Source organism: Apium graveolens, chromosome 10 (genome assembly GCF_009905375.1).
Source record: "Apium graveolens cultivar Ventura chromosome 10, ASM990537v1, whole genome shotgun sequence".
Classification (NCBI taxonomy): domain Eukaryota; kingdom Viridiplantae; phylum Streptophyta; class Magnoliopsida; order Apiales; family Apiaceae; genus Apium; species Apium graveolens.
In genome coordinates, this window is record NC_133656.1 from 230,639,160 (window position 1) to 230,654,032 (window position 14,873).

The window sequence follows — 14,873 nt, forward strand, 5'->3', positions numbered from 1 at the left end:
TCGGCTTTGAGCAACTTCTCTATTTCTTCGTCTATTGTTTGTTGTCGCTCCGGGGCAAAGTTTCTCCTTTTCTGTTTGACCGGCCTCTTCCGGGGGTCTACATCCAGACTGTGCATTGCCACGGACTGGTCAATCCCGGGCATATCATCCGGTTCACACGCAAACACGTCCGCATATTCCCTTAGCAGCAAGATGAGTTCTTCCTGGAAGGATGTCTCTAGGCCTTTTCCAATTTTCAACTTCCGGGTGGGGTTCCCGTGGTCCAACACTATCTCCACTGTCTGGGCAGCAGGCTCTACCTTGGTTCTCTCTTTTATTTCCATAAATTTCTGTATCCGGGCATAGGCGTTGGTTACGTTGTACCCCGAATCCTCTATCGTGTTGACGTCCAACTTTGGCCTTTTGCTGAAATGTTCACGATGCTTCTTGCGGCTTTGGCCTCTAGGTAAGGCCATTGCCTTCTTCCTGTTCTCCGTGTCAGTTTCGGCCATGACCAGGGCTTGCCCGTAGCATTTTCCAGATATGCCCCGGTCCCCTCTGAGTTCTCCGATACCTCCCGGGGTGGGAAACTTGAGCTTCAAGTGAATTGTAGACGGGATGGCCCGGAGCTTGGTGATGGTGGGCCTCCCCAGAATTATGTTATAAGAGGATGCAACACTTATCACGTAGAACTTCATGACATGAGATACCTGCCGGGGTGCGACACCAAAGACCATGAAGAGGTATATTACCCCGCAGATCGGGATCATATTATTCCCGAATACGTAAAGAGGGTCTTCAAGTCATGGATCCATACAAAGGTGTCCCAACTTCATCATGTTAAGGGTATGCTCAAAGACAATGTTAGCTGAGGAACTATTATCAACCAAAAATTTTTATACCTCATTGTCGGCAATGTCGAGAGTCACGACCAGGGCTTGGTTGTGTTCGGGATCAAGGCCTTCATAATTGGCATTAGAGAAATATATGGGTTCATCTTCAGCAGGCTGGATCATCATGACATCATTGTCCACATCTAGACTCCGGGGAGGGGAGGAGGTTCCTCCGAATATCACGTTGACCACGTGCTTTCCGCCGCTAGAGGGTTTATCTCTGTCATCGAGTCTTCTTTGCAGGTATTGGTTCATATTGCCCTTCTTGATTTGGTCTTCAATGAACATTTTGAAAGAAAAGCAGTTCTCCGTGGTATGGTCGTGATCCTCGTGATATCCGCAATGTTTGTCTCGCGCCCTGTTCTCAGGAGGTGCTAGCAGCGGCTTTGGGGGGTAGTAAAAGGGTTTCCCTTTGACCTCTCTTAAGATGTCAGATCGGGGCCGGTTGAGCGGTGTCCACTCGGGCTCTAGCTTTGGCCCTTTCTTAGACTTGGGCTTCCTTTCAAACTTTTGAGATCTGGAGTAGTCATCCCGGGGTGGGGTTCCCCGAGACTGCTGCACATAATTGGTCTGCTTGTCTGCCTTGTGTCTCTTTTCTTTTCTGTAGGAGGAGCGACGCTCCGGGGACTCATCATCCTCCCGGATTCGCCTGTTCATCTTCATGGATGTGAAAAAATCATTTTCCTTGATAAACTTTGAAGCCATCGCATAAGCAGAAGCAAGGATTTGGGGCTCTCTATGGATCAGGTCTTTTACGTAGCCTTCGCATGAAACCGGGTGGAGATTTCGCCGAAAGATATTCACGGCTTCCTTTTCTTCAAGGTTGGAGAGCTGGTTGACCGCTTCTTGAAACCTTTTAATGAAATCTGGTAGAGTTCCTCTGCTTCTTTGTTAAATGGTTTCTAAGTGGCACATCTGGAGCTCGTTCATGCGGTTCGCCCTGAACCTCTTCAAAAATATTTCCCGGAAGTCTTTTCAAGAGTCAATGCTCCGGGAGAAGATTCTGCTGAACCATTTTTGCGCTACTCCCTTTAGTGTTGAACCAAATATGTTCTTCAGGGTCGGCAAGCCCGTCAAAAGAGTCGAAGTTGAAGTGTTTGAGTGTGGGTTCCCTGGGGGTGGATTCTAATTTTCTGGTGAAGGGCGTGGCCGCCGCTCCGACCTCCACATCCCCCTTAACTTTTTCTTTTATGATCCCGGAGAGCTCGGGCCATCTGCTTCTGTTTAGATTCCTTCTCCTGATCTGAATCTGAAGAGACATGAATCCTGCTTGTCTTCTTCTTTTGTTTCGCCTCCTCCTCTTGGATCCTTTTTTCAATGTTGGCATTGGCCTTGTCCTCTTCTTCCTTTCGGATGCGGTCTCGGAGTGTAGCCCTCTTGATCTCGTCCCGGGCATCTTCTGATGGCCTCTTGGTTTTGCCAATCCGATCCAAGACTGAACCCCGAGATTCTTCAGAGTGCTCCTCCTGGTCCCCGGGACGGGTTTCAGGAGCTTTGTTATTTTTCTTTCATAGATCCATAGCCGCTTGAATCTGCTACGGAGTCATGTTTCCCCAAGGGTTTGTTGAGGTTTCTGCATACTTGTGGGCTGCTTTCTCTATAGTTACTCTCTGGTCTCCGGGCTGGAGTTGGGATGAAGCACGAGTTATGGGGGGCTCGTCTTTTATCTCCTTCATCTCGCCATCCCTGGGTGGGACAACGGTGGGTTGAATAGTTCCTGAGACTGAAGTTTTGCTCTTTCTTGTGGTCATTTTTTCAGAACATAGTATGGGAAACGGTAATAGAGGTGTAATGGGGTGTGTGAATGTTTTTGGAAGGAAAGATAAGAAAAATGAGTCGTGAGGAGAGTGGGTGTCTTGTTCTTACATAGGAGGGGTTTTCTTGGTTATTGAAGCTGAGTAACGTAGCTGGAGATGACACCACACCTCCGGAGGTTCGACCCCTCCGTCTAGCGCCAATGATAACTCTGTTTCTTCCCGGGTCTTCTCCTCTCTCACATATGTTAGAGTCATATCCACGTGGCAGCCGGAGTGAGGTTAACCTGCTTGGTAGGGGACTCTGCAAAACAGAACCGGAGGGGGGGTTGTTTCCCGCGGTAATCCGGTGTGAGAATAAGAAATGAGGTTTCTTGAAGAAGAAGAAGAGGGAAGAAGGAGCTATTCGAAAATATGTATAGTGGTGTGTGTATAGATGTGTAGCAGTCAAATGTTTTTCAACCCCTAAAACCCTCTTTTTGGGGCCTTTTATAGGTCCCAAGATTTAGGGTTTTTGGGGTTTGTACCTCTCCATCCTAGCCTTTGATCATTCTTGGTTGGTGATTGATTGGACGGTTTGGATGGACTGTGGAGTCAGGTGTCCTTCTTTCACCAGTGCTGCCTTGGGATCTTTGCACATAAACGGCTGGGATGCAGTTGTTCCATTTTGGGTAACATGAGACAGTTAACTCTTTTGTCCTGTGCCACGTGGCACCGGGGACCACCCCAGTTTGGGCCTGGGGTGTTCTCTCTCTGGGCTTCTGCTCCTTTATTTGGGCTTGGTTATTAATGGCATATCAAAAACCATATTCAGGAATGGAAGGAAGTTGTGCAGCAGGTTAAAGGAAAGTCTCGAAGTAAGGGTAGCACGAGCACTATAGAACGTAATGTTCGTTGACAGTGCCCAGTGGAGGGTCATCTTAAGCTGAATGTAGATGCTTCGGTGTTTTCAAGATCAAACTCTTATACCATTGGCATGGTTCTCCGAGATTATAAAGGTCAGTTTTTACGGGGTAGAACAATGAGATTTTCAGGAAGTGGGACGATACTAGAAGCCGAAGCAGTAGGCATGTATGAAGTGCTATCATAGATCCCTGCAACACCTGATCATATTGTGTTTGTAGAGACAGATTCTCTATTGGTGGTAGAAGCATTGCAACAGGGAAGAAAATACCAGCTTGAGGTTGGTAATGTTTTGGAGGCTTGTAATCTAATGTTGATGGAGGAATGCAATGTTAGAATAGGCCATGTTAAAAAGCTAGCTAATAATGTAGCACATTTGATGGCTAGATTACCTTGTGAGCTTAATAACTACAATGATTTTGATTTTCCTCCATGTTCTGTGTTGGAGACACTTTTGTATGACTCTCGATTTTTTTAATGATATGGATTTTGGATTTTTAAAAAAATACTAATATAAAAAACGGGAATTATATTCAATAATAATTATTATAAAAACGGGGTATATGTTGATAGGAAACGAATATAATTATTACAATACTAAATATAATTAACTACTAACTCATTTATTTTATCTAACCAAAGAGACCCTTTGATTAAATAATATAATAAATATATGTTAAGACGATAACCCACATCAATCTAACATGTCGTAGAATCAAACAAAACACTACTTTCAATTTCCAGTAGGCTTGGGAGCCCCTATGAACACAAATGTGTGTGTTTCAGCAAGTTGTAAGGACATATCAATAAAGAGATTGTCTCTAATTCATAGAAGTGTATAGTCACGACAATGACCCTTTACACACTCGTCGATTGTAAAACAATTTTTTTATTAACAATCTTTGTAAGGACATTTAATATTTTATTAAAAAAGAAAAGAGTATATAAGAGTTAATATTCTTTTTTATAATAGTTAACAGCTAATATGTTGATAATTATAAGTACTATACTATCTTTGTATAATAGTTGGTATTTGATGTTTATATTCTACTTATACATTTACAACAATAATTATTATTTTCTTAATAAATATTTTTTTTAATATTTTTACATACATGATTTCATACCAGAGTATTAAGTTACTATATATTTTAAATTTGTGCTTTAACTTCTTTAATGATTCATTATATTTGTCTTATTTATTAATGTTATAGTTAGTATAACAGTTTTTTTGAAATCCATATTTAGTATAGTAGTTTAAAAAGTTATTTTTAAATATGAATGTCTTAAATTTTAAATAATTAGAATAAATAAAGTTTAATAAGTAAATATTATTTATTTTCTTAAATAGTTTGAACCTTTAAATCGCACCACGCCGTATTTTAGCGATGTAGTTTGCGCGATTTAAAATTACGTGGTGCGGTTGCGATTCGAGAATTTAGTCAACGCGTTCACGCGGTTTAATTTATTGTTTTAGTTTACACCGCACCGCGAACACCCTATAAAAAATTGTACGTCCAATTTAGCTTAAATATTTTTGGTCTTGAATTTTGAGCTTGTTAAATATGGAACACAAACCACTTATAAGAGGTTAGACCAACGAGTCATAAACTAACCGGAATCGAAAGTATCGAGAATGAAAATAAAAGTATTTCAAAAGTTGAACTGGGCCCGTTTTATGAAAGAAACAAGCCGGAACTGAACCATAACTTAGTTCGGTTCAGGTCCGAATCGGAAAGAACTAAATTACTATTATATTTTATTTAAATTTATTTTATTCTATTCTAATTTTGAAGAATTTTTAAAAAAAATTATAATTTATTAAGGGTATCTTTATGGAAAAATGTTATTTTTGGATGAACATTTTGCATTCAACTACTTTCCAAAATTTAATACAAAAATATATTAGTAAAAATAATCGAACATCGTGTACATTTTGTAAAATGAATAATATAGCATAACATTGTATTTTTCTTGAAATTTATTATAATATCATATATATATATGATAAAAGTATAATACTTAATATTTTTTTAAAAGGTAGACTTTAATTACACTATGTTGCCTTTAACCTTGTTCGGTTTGCACGAAAATGACTAAGCCATTATTTGTACCAGAATAATGACTAATTATTGAATTTTTAAGTATTTGATGTGGCTTCGAGTCCCTCATGTTAGATTCCACGTTAAATGTTAACAGCATGAGGGGTAATATTGTAATAAAACCCCTCGTCCTCTATCTCTCTCTCCTTCTCGACCAAAACACAGACATAAGATACACGCGCACACACACCTCACAGATACACACACATACATACATCATGTATGCCTCCATTTTCCGACCTCCACCACCACCGTTGTGGTGGTGATTCTCATTTCTTCCCAGTTCGTAACACACGAACTCACACATATCAACAACCGCCACCCACACAAAAAAATGAATACACGCACATTTACTGCTTATCATTTATTCATTCATCTCTCTGCCTCCTTATTTTCTTCTCCGGATTTACAGAATCTGCCCGGTTAACATTGTCTGCGACCACGGGTCGCGATAGTACCGCCCTCTTCCGTTCACAATATACACGCCTATATAACTGTCATCACGTTTACAATATATTACGACCTTCAATTTCACCATTCCATTACAAACTCAAAATACCCAATTTCATACATGAACCCTAAATTTCAATTTTGAGGAAAACTTTTCATTTCTTATTTTGCTTAATTTACAATATAAACATCCATATAATATAAATAGTAGTTATATTTAACTAAAAATTTAACGGGAGGGACACAGAACCACCACACCGTTGAGAAATTTAACAATTAGCCAATATTCTGGCACAAATAAAGATTTAGCCATTTTCCGTGTAAAAATAACAAAGTTCAAGCCAACATGATGCAATTAAGTCAAAAAAATATGTATATAATATATTCGGTTAAGTTCAGTTCTCACGATTCTAGCATGTTAAAAAATCAACCGAATTAAGAACCGAAACTTATAAAAAGATGAGAACCGTACAAGATCCAAATTAGTTAAGATCTGAACTTGAAACGAAATTTCAGTTTAGTTTAGGTCTCGGTTTTGAACCGGAAAATGGTCACTCCTACTGAGATGATCTCCGAGTCCATCTTTAGATTAGTAAAAAAATGGTTTCAAATTACGACATTAGTACAATAAACGAGATAAGTTTCAAAAATTATGGTGTATTATAAGAATCATTGAAATAATATACTCTTTCGATTCTGGTTTAGTTCGGTTTAGTTATGACTCATTGCTAACTCCTAGACCACACCTAGTAATGGAAAAAAATGAAGTAGACGCTGGACCTAAAAATAATGAACCACCATCCATTCATCAAATTTAAATAACACGTATTTTCGAGTGAGGCGGATGTTAATGATTTAAGATGTTATAGCATAAAATTGACATAAATTTTTTATCAGTTGGACAGTCGATGAGAAAGGAGTAACCGAGCTCTGAAAAAGATGTCACTGATACTTTGTGCGCGCCTTAAGCGGTTCGATCAACAAAAGACGACCGTTTACGACAGTTATTAATGACGACCATTTGCGACGAGTGTTTACGATAAATGTCTATGACGACTATTTACGATGAAATGATGAACATTGACAAAAGTACACGAAAGAAGAGATTTAATAACTTGAAATGAACAAATACGATTCGGGAAACAAAAGTGGCTTAGGATTCGACGAATGTGTCTCCGGACCTCTAGGGCGCGCCCCGAAACTTTTGGCCACATGAGTTGGTCGTTTTGAGATTTTGCGATAAAAAAATTACGAGGAAGGTTGTTCCTATAACTTAACGAAGGTAAAATTGAACTCAAATAATCAAATAACCCATGGAGAAGAGCATCCAAATAGGCTCTCTAACCCCTTAGGGTGTGCCCTAGGGGTCCGAGAAAGCCTCCTTTCCCCTCGGGCGCGCCCTGAGTGTTTGGAAGAGGTTTATGGGAACCTGTTTTCCGGATAACATTCGAAGGCGTCGTTCTATATTCTTGCGAATGAGAATGGCTCATTTAAATTTAGTGTATGCTTTAGGAGACTCGTTTTTGCATTCAACGCATTGTCCTCGTTGGAAAATTTCTGGATTATCTTGTACTTTATATTACTTGTTTTGTAATGTGGCGGATTATTATCATCAGGGAGCGAGAACACGCTTTAGCATTTGCGGTAAGTTATAATTATATACATGCGATTACAGTCAAATAAGATAATGATAACGACGAGGTTATACACCTACCAGGGAGTTACCTTATCCGTGAAGTTCCAAATTCGTAATCGAGTCTTGGACATTTGTGATTAGGTGGGTGTTTGGGCATCCGTTCCAGACCACTTATTTGGCTAATATGAGACTTCTATTTTATAGTCACTGTTTAGGTTATTAAGTTGTGTGATTATTTTTGCATGTTTTCTCATAATAAGTGAAAGTACACGGAGTCCCACGTTCTTCTTTTCATTTGACTTATTAATAATATTAACTATCACATATACAGACACCTGCACTACAACATTGGATTATAACTGTTTTGTATCGTTTTCATTATATTAGACCCGACACGACACAACAAGAAGTATACAACATAAATAAATAATATAATTAAATATTATGATTTATAATGAATATATGTATACATATAACAAATATATGCATATTTATTTTTATAATATTATTTAATTTTATAATGTTGTATGTAAATGTGATCTGAATATGTATTTGAATATATTCGATCTTAATTTCTAAAATTCAGTTTTTTACAATTGTAAAGAACATACAAAACTCTCGAAATAGTCATTAATTTGGCAATGATTTAACTCTGATTTCTTAATTTTACTAATTTTTATTTTTAAATATTCATGTTTTAAATTTTGTTTTTTTCAATATTTTGTTCATGTATTCAATTAATATATTGAAATTTTGAATTTTTTTAAAATAATTATAACTTATAAGTTGTGATTTACCAAACACTTCATCAGCTTATAAGTAAATACGTAAAATTATCCAAACTCATAAATAACTTATAAGTTATGATATTCATATCACTTATATGACACTTCTCAACTTTAACCCATAAGTTACATTTTTTAAGAAATCTTAAACTGGCCCTACGTCACATGTGGGGCATTCCTAAAGTGAATAGATATTTGAATTATAACAGGAAGTCGGTTCGAAGACTCCTACTGGGCCTCGTAATTAGAAACCTAGTCCACGTGAATTTCTTGTTTTGCAAGAACTACGTTCGACTTGATACTCTATATAAAGAGGTACGTAGGTACATTGTTGGTACTAGTTAAGATCTCTGAGAACGCAAAAATAAATCCTTACGATCTCAGCCGCTTATTTTGCAAAAATCACTGGACTCCGACTATTTTTCCAATCACCGACTACTATCAAAGATCTTGATTCCAGCTATAAAATTTTAATTTTTGTTAACCAAATTCCTCGGTTAACATAATACATAATCTCGACAAACTTAATTTCTAACACATTGATATTTTAGGAAAATGGGTCACTTAACGCGTTTGAATAAATATAATTTTGATTTAATATACTATTTTTTGTAGGGGAAACAAAAAACTGACCAAACCCGCCCCTTATTTTGGCCGACGAAGCCGAATTATCCAGAACCCGGATTTTATTTGGTTTAATTTTTTGTAAACACGAATATAATGGGGTGGGTCAAGTTTCAAAAAATTTAAATCCTTACTAACCCAAACCAACCCGATTTTATAATTATAGTATTATTATTTAAAATTTTAATTTACGTATTTATTGTAATTAATAATATATTCGAAATAAAATTATTATTTAACGGGTATACGGTACATATAGTATCCAACAATATTTATCTTATGTTAAATTATGGGTACACTTCAACTTTTGATTAAATTTATTTGTAATTTTGACTCTTAAAAATATTTAAATAATTTTATTCGAATTTTAACCCGAACCAACCCGACCTAATGTATAAAGGGTAGGGTTGGGTTGAAAATAATTTTTTTGATTAACGGGTTCATTTTTTAAAAACCGAATTAATTAGATTGGTTCGATTTATTACCTCTAAATAACTCAACCCGGCCCGCATTTACCCCTAAATCTTTGTCCTCCTAACAAATAAGGAAAGTTAACTCTCAGTATTTTCAATCGTGCATGTATGCCGTTTAAGTTTGTTATTATCTCGAATATGAGTTTGCAATGATTCAAGTTCAATTAAAAGATGAATTTTAAGGTATTATTTATTCATTTTCAAAATAAATGAACCAATAATGTAATTTAATACATAATTAAATTATATATTTTTTAAAACACATGTAACTTGACAAATTTATGTGATATATATTTCTTTTAAAGAATTGCAACCTCCATGAAGTGGGGTGAAAGATAAGTAAAAATACTCGATCAATGAAAAATGGATTCGACAAATGTTGACTAGTTCATATTTTCCCTTGCAAAAATGGTCAAGATTTTTTTGATTTAGTGATATCATATAAAATCTAGTATCCGCGTATTAGAATTTAAGCTTACTCGTCGTAATGATGCTCTTAGTCTAAGATCAAGTTACTATCACGCACATGTACCTGTGACTGTACACACACAAAAATACACGCGTGTCTGTGGAATATTTTAATAATCTAGTTTTGTGGCTATAATAATTTATTAATTTCTGAAAAACATAATTACGGATTTCGAAAATCGGAAGTATTGGATTAAGGTACCGATTTACTAATTATCGGAAGATTTTTAAAAAATCGGAAGATTTATTATTAATTTATTGTAATTAGGTCAAATCAGAAAATTTTTATGACTAACTTTTAAGCGATTTATCAAAAAAATTATTAAAATCAACCGATTTTCAGAATAATTGTGCAAAGTATATAAAAAGAGTAGCAAAGTAGATATTGTCCCCATTCGAAGTCCAATTTAACCTACTGTCGTGACTATATCACTACAAGTATTTTAAAATACAGATATGGTTAATTTTACTTCCCGTACACTTTGTAACTACCGCTAGGAAATGGATTGTTTTCCATCTCCTATGTCAAATTAGTAAGAAAATTATAAATGAAAAATAAATAAAAATTCAGTTGAGTGTTTCACTTGGCTTCTCAGTTCTCCCACTCGGTTAACCTTTTGATATTTGTTTAATTGTTGGAGGGTGTCATGTACGGGGAGTCTTTAGGTCACCAGTGACCTCCCACTGTTTGTCTCCATGCTCACAAATTTTTACCACCGGGTCACCACCTTTCACATTCATTTGCTTTCACTGTGTAAACTGTGCATGCTCTTTGCTCAGTTACCTGGAAATTCAATTGATGCTTCTAACACAACTTACTATTGATTTGGAATTTTAGGTCTGTGATAAAACCTATGAATTTGAATCCAATGCCAAGGGTTGGTTTGTTTTTTACCATAAATAACTTATATACTATGTTAAATTTTTCTCCTCTTTCTGGAGTACTACGCCTTCCACTACAAACATCGACCGACCAAAATAATCGGGGTGCTTGCGAAACTTTTTAAAATTGAACCCTTAATTTTTATTTACATATAAATTTGTAAGAGACATATTTTGAAAAATTAAATGAACTATCAAAATATATTTCAAATAACAAAATGCTCTGGTAATTCACTTTTTAGAGGTTTTTCTGGCAAATTTTCGACATGTTTGGCTACTCCTATTTATGTTACTTATTAGCTCATAAGTATTTATCGACGAATGATTGTCGACCTAACTTATAAGCTGATGAATAACTTTTTCTTTTGAATTTTTCATTTTTTTATTAACCTCAAATTTAAAATATATGCTTTTAAATGGTTTTCTAATTTAAAATTCAAGAATTAAGATACTTGTATTTAAAAAACTATTTATTTCAGTTCAATTAAGTAAAAAAAAATCTAACTTATAAATAAAATTATTCAAACACTTATATAACTTTTAAGTATTTATATATTTATCACTTATAAGCCAATTATTTATTTTAAATTATAATTTACTTATTTTAAAATTTTCCAAACACGCACTATCTCATTGACGTAAGTTTTCAAAGTAAGTTATAAAAAATTTATTATTAATTTACTCATTTTAATACATAATAGGCTATATGTTACAAATTTACAATATATTTATTTAAGTTAGTATTAATTCATGAGTTAAAATGATATATCTAAGTAAAAATTTATATATTTAAAATAAGACACATGTATCATTAGTCAATAGCCATCCACCCTAGTAGTAATAATTATATTATCCAATAGTTTACTAATTTACGATATTTTATCAATGTTTTATAACATATTCTCAAAATAAATAATATACAAAAGTTGATAAAACTATTTTAAAATAAAACATTCATTCCACGGATTTTTATTTTTTCCTTATAATTAGGCCTAAGAAATTGTCAATCTCACATTCTCACCGACTTTTATTTTTTCCCTTTGGCGCCTTGTATTAAAGCTCTTAAACTGAAGCGTAAATTTCTAGGGAACCTCCTAATTTGGGAGGGGACCAATATGCGAGGGAATATAACAGTGTTAATCTCTAATTTATCAAAAAATGTCAACAAAGGATGAGTCAGATATGACTAAGAGAATGCGTATGATTATGTTGGAATTGGCTCAATATTAAAATTAAATTTCTTTTATTAATGTCAATAACAATGATTTAATTTGATTTAATAATATTCACAGTAATAAGATTAGAGGGACACGGAAGGTCGGAAGGATAAATATGCAGGATCTTTTTTTTACTAGGAGCAAGTCCAACGAGATGCTAAAATGAATATTATTACTATGATTAAAATTTAATGATGTTAAAATAAATGTACTTGTTATTGCTAAAATTTCAAACAAAGTACTATTTTGTTATGCTTTATGTTAAATATAGAACGAAATAGAGATGCCGTTATAATTGATTGACAACTAAAAATGCAAGTGATAAATAAATTTATAAAGTAATAGCGACAAATATAATTATATATTTTAAAATTTGATAATTTGAACATATTTATATTTTGGATATATTTGGTGTTGTTTGCATCTAATCACGACATGATTCAATTTTATCACCGAAAATCATTTTTTTGGTTTCAAACCATACTATAGCTATACGTATAATAGTTTTTAACGGAAGATTTTGATTAACAAAGAATTGAAGTTCACGACTCAAATTAAGATTTGCAGCGGTGACCAGTGATTGAGAAAATTGTCGGAGTGTGGTGATTTGTATTTAAAAAGTGGTTGAAATTGCTAGGGTTTATATTTGCGTTATCGGAACTCTCAAAAACGTATCCCAACAATGTGCATACTACCTAGAGATGCACAAAAAGTCCGGACCCGAAAATCTGGCCCGGCCCGATCCGGTCAAAACCCGGTCAAGCCCAGTCCGGTCAAAGCCCGGCCCGGTCCCGACCCGGGCTTCGGGCCTCGACGGGCCCTATATTTTTAGGCAAAGGCAGGCCCGGCCCGGCCCGGTTAAAAGCCCGGGCTTCGTCCCGGCCCGATTAAAAGTCCGGTTATAATCTGATTATTCTAATATATTTTCTTATATATTTATAATTTCACATTTACTATAAATATAAATAATACTTTAAACACACACACACATATATATATATATATATACATATTTGTGATTAATAATATTATTTATATACTTCGTTGCATAAATAATGAAAGAAGATATAATAAGTACAATATATATATTTGGATATCATTGTTATGAATATTTGGAAACCATTGTTATCATAACAATGATATCATTGTTATCATAATAATGATAAAATATATTATATAAACATTTTATTTTTTCCCGAACTTAAATGTTTTCAATGAAGTAATGTTTTCATAAAATATTCCATGTAAACTAATACATTTTTACGATGATCTAATTGTTAACACATGTATTATTCGGAATCTCTAATAATACTCGATCCGATTTAAATTAGAAAAAATTCCGGCCCGATTCGATCCGGCCCGAAAAAAAGCCCGGTTAGGCCCGCCTCGAGGGCCCAAACGGGCTTTGACATTTCTGGAAAGCCCGGCCCGGCCCGGCCCGGCCCGGTCAAAGTCAAAGTCCAAAAAGGTCGGCCCGGTCAAAGCCCGGGCTTTTTAAGGCCCGGCCAAAACCCGGCCCGGTGGGCCTTTTGTGCATCTCTAATACTACCTCATTTTATAGATTATCAAGCCGGACGTAGTTTTTGGAGAATAAAAATCCAATATAGACTTTACTTCTCGTTTCGAGACTGAATAGGATTTGTTGAAACAACTTTCTATTATAACTCGAACATGTATTTGTTTTAGGATTGCACAACGATGCGGTCTACTCAAAAAAGCCCAAAACTCGATTACGAATTCGGAACTTCACGAACAAGGAAACTCTGATATCCTATATGGTACCACTATCTTCGTTGATCATCATTATATGTATAGCCATGACTTGTCATAAATTCTCAAGCGCATCATCCCCCGATAAGGACAACCTACCAGATTATATGACGAGTGATCCTCGGTGTATAGGTGCAAAAATGCGAGATAACCCCAAATTCTCCCAAGAGAACAAATGTAAAGTCGGGGGCTCTTAAAGTACACACTAAGTTTTAACAATTGTTCCCCTATGAGAAAAACTCGCAAAATTACAAAAGAACACATTGTGATGCTTTCCCAAAAGACGGGTTTTATAAACTCCTTTTTAATCCTCAGGTCGCACCCGGGTTGGAGGCTTTTTCGAACCCCTTGGGGCGCCTTAAGGGGTGGGAACTCCTCTTCGGGAAATCTTCTCCATTACTTGTTTAATGTTATGTCCAATTCTTCTTCCTTGAGTTTGTAGGAGCAACACAAACTTCGCATTGATATTCATTATGCGTCGCAAATCTAGGGGGTCATGGACATGTATCCGGAGCCCGGGTTAATTCTTGTTCTTTGACAATTACATTCGTTCTACCTAATTGAAGGACATCTTCTGTGAACATCTCACAAATACTCACTTTTTATCGTCAATTCCCATTATAACGACCGTCGTAAATTTCGTCGTAATGACTATGGTACATCTTCATTGTTGCGGTTGTCATAAATTTTTGTAATATTCGTAAACTTTCATTATAACAATCGTCGTGAACTTTTGTCAACAATATAATAACTTATCGATTCAATTCTTCAGTATATGGTATTCGTAAATGGCCGCCCTACACAATTAACACCGTGTAGCACCATTATAACAATTTTATATACAATAGCACCATTATCGGACTTACTCGTATAGAGTAAAAATTAAACAATAAAACAATAAGAATATACGCATACAAAACGATAAATACCACACCTT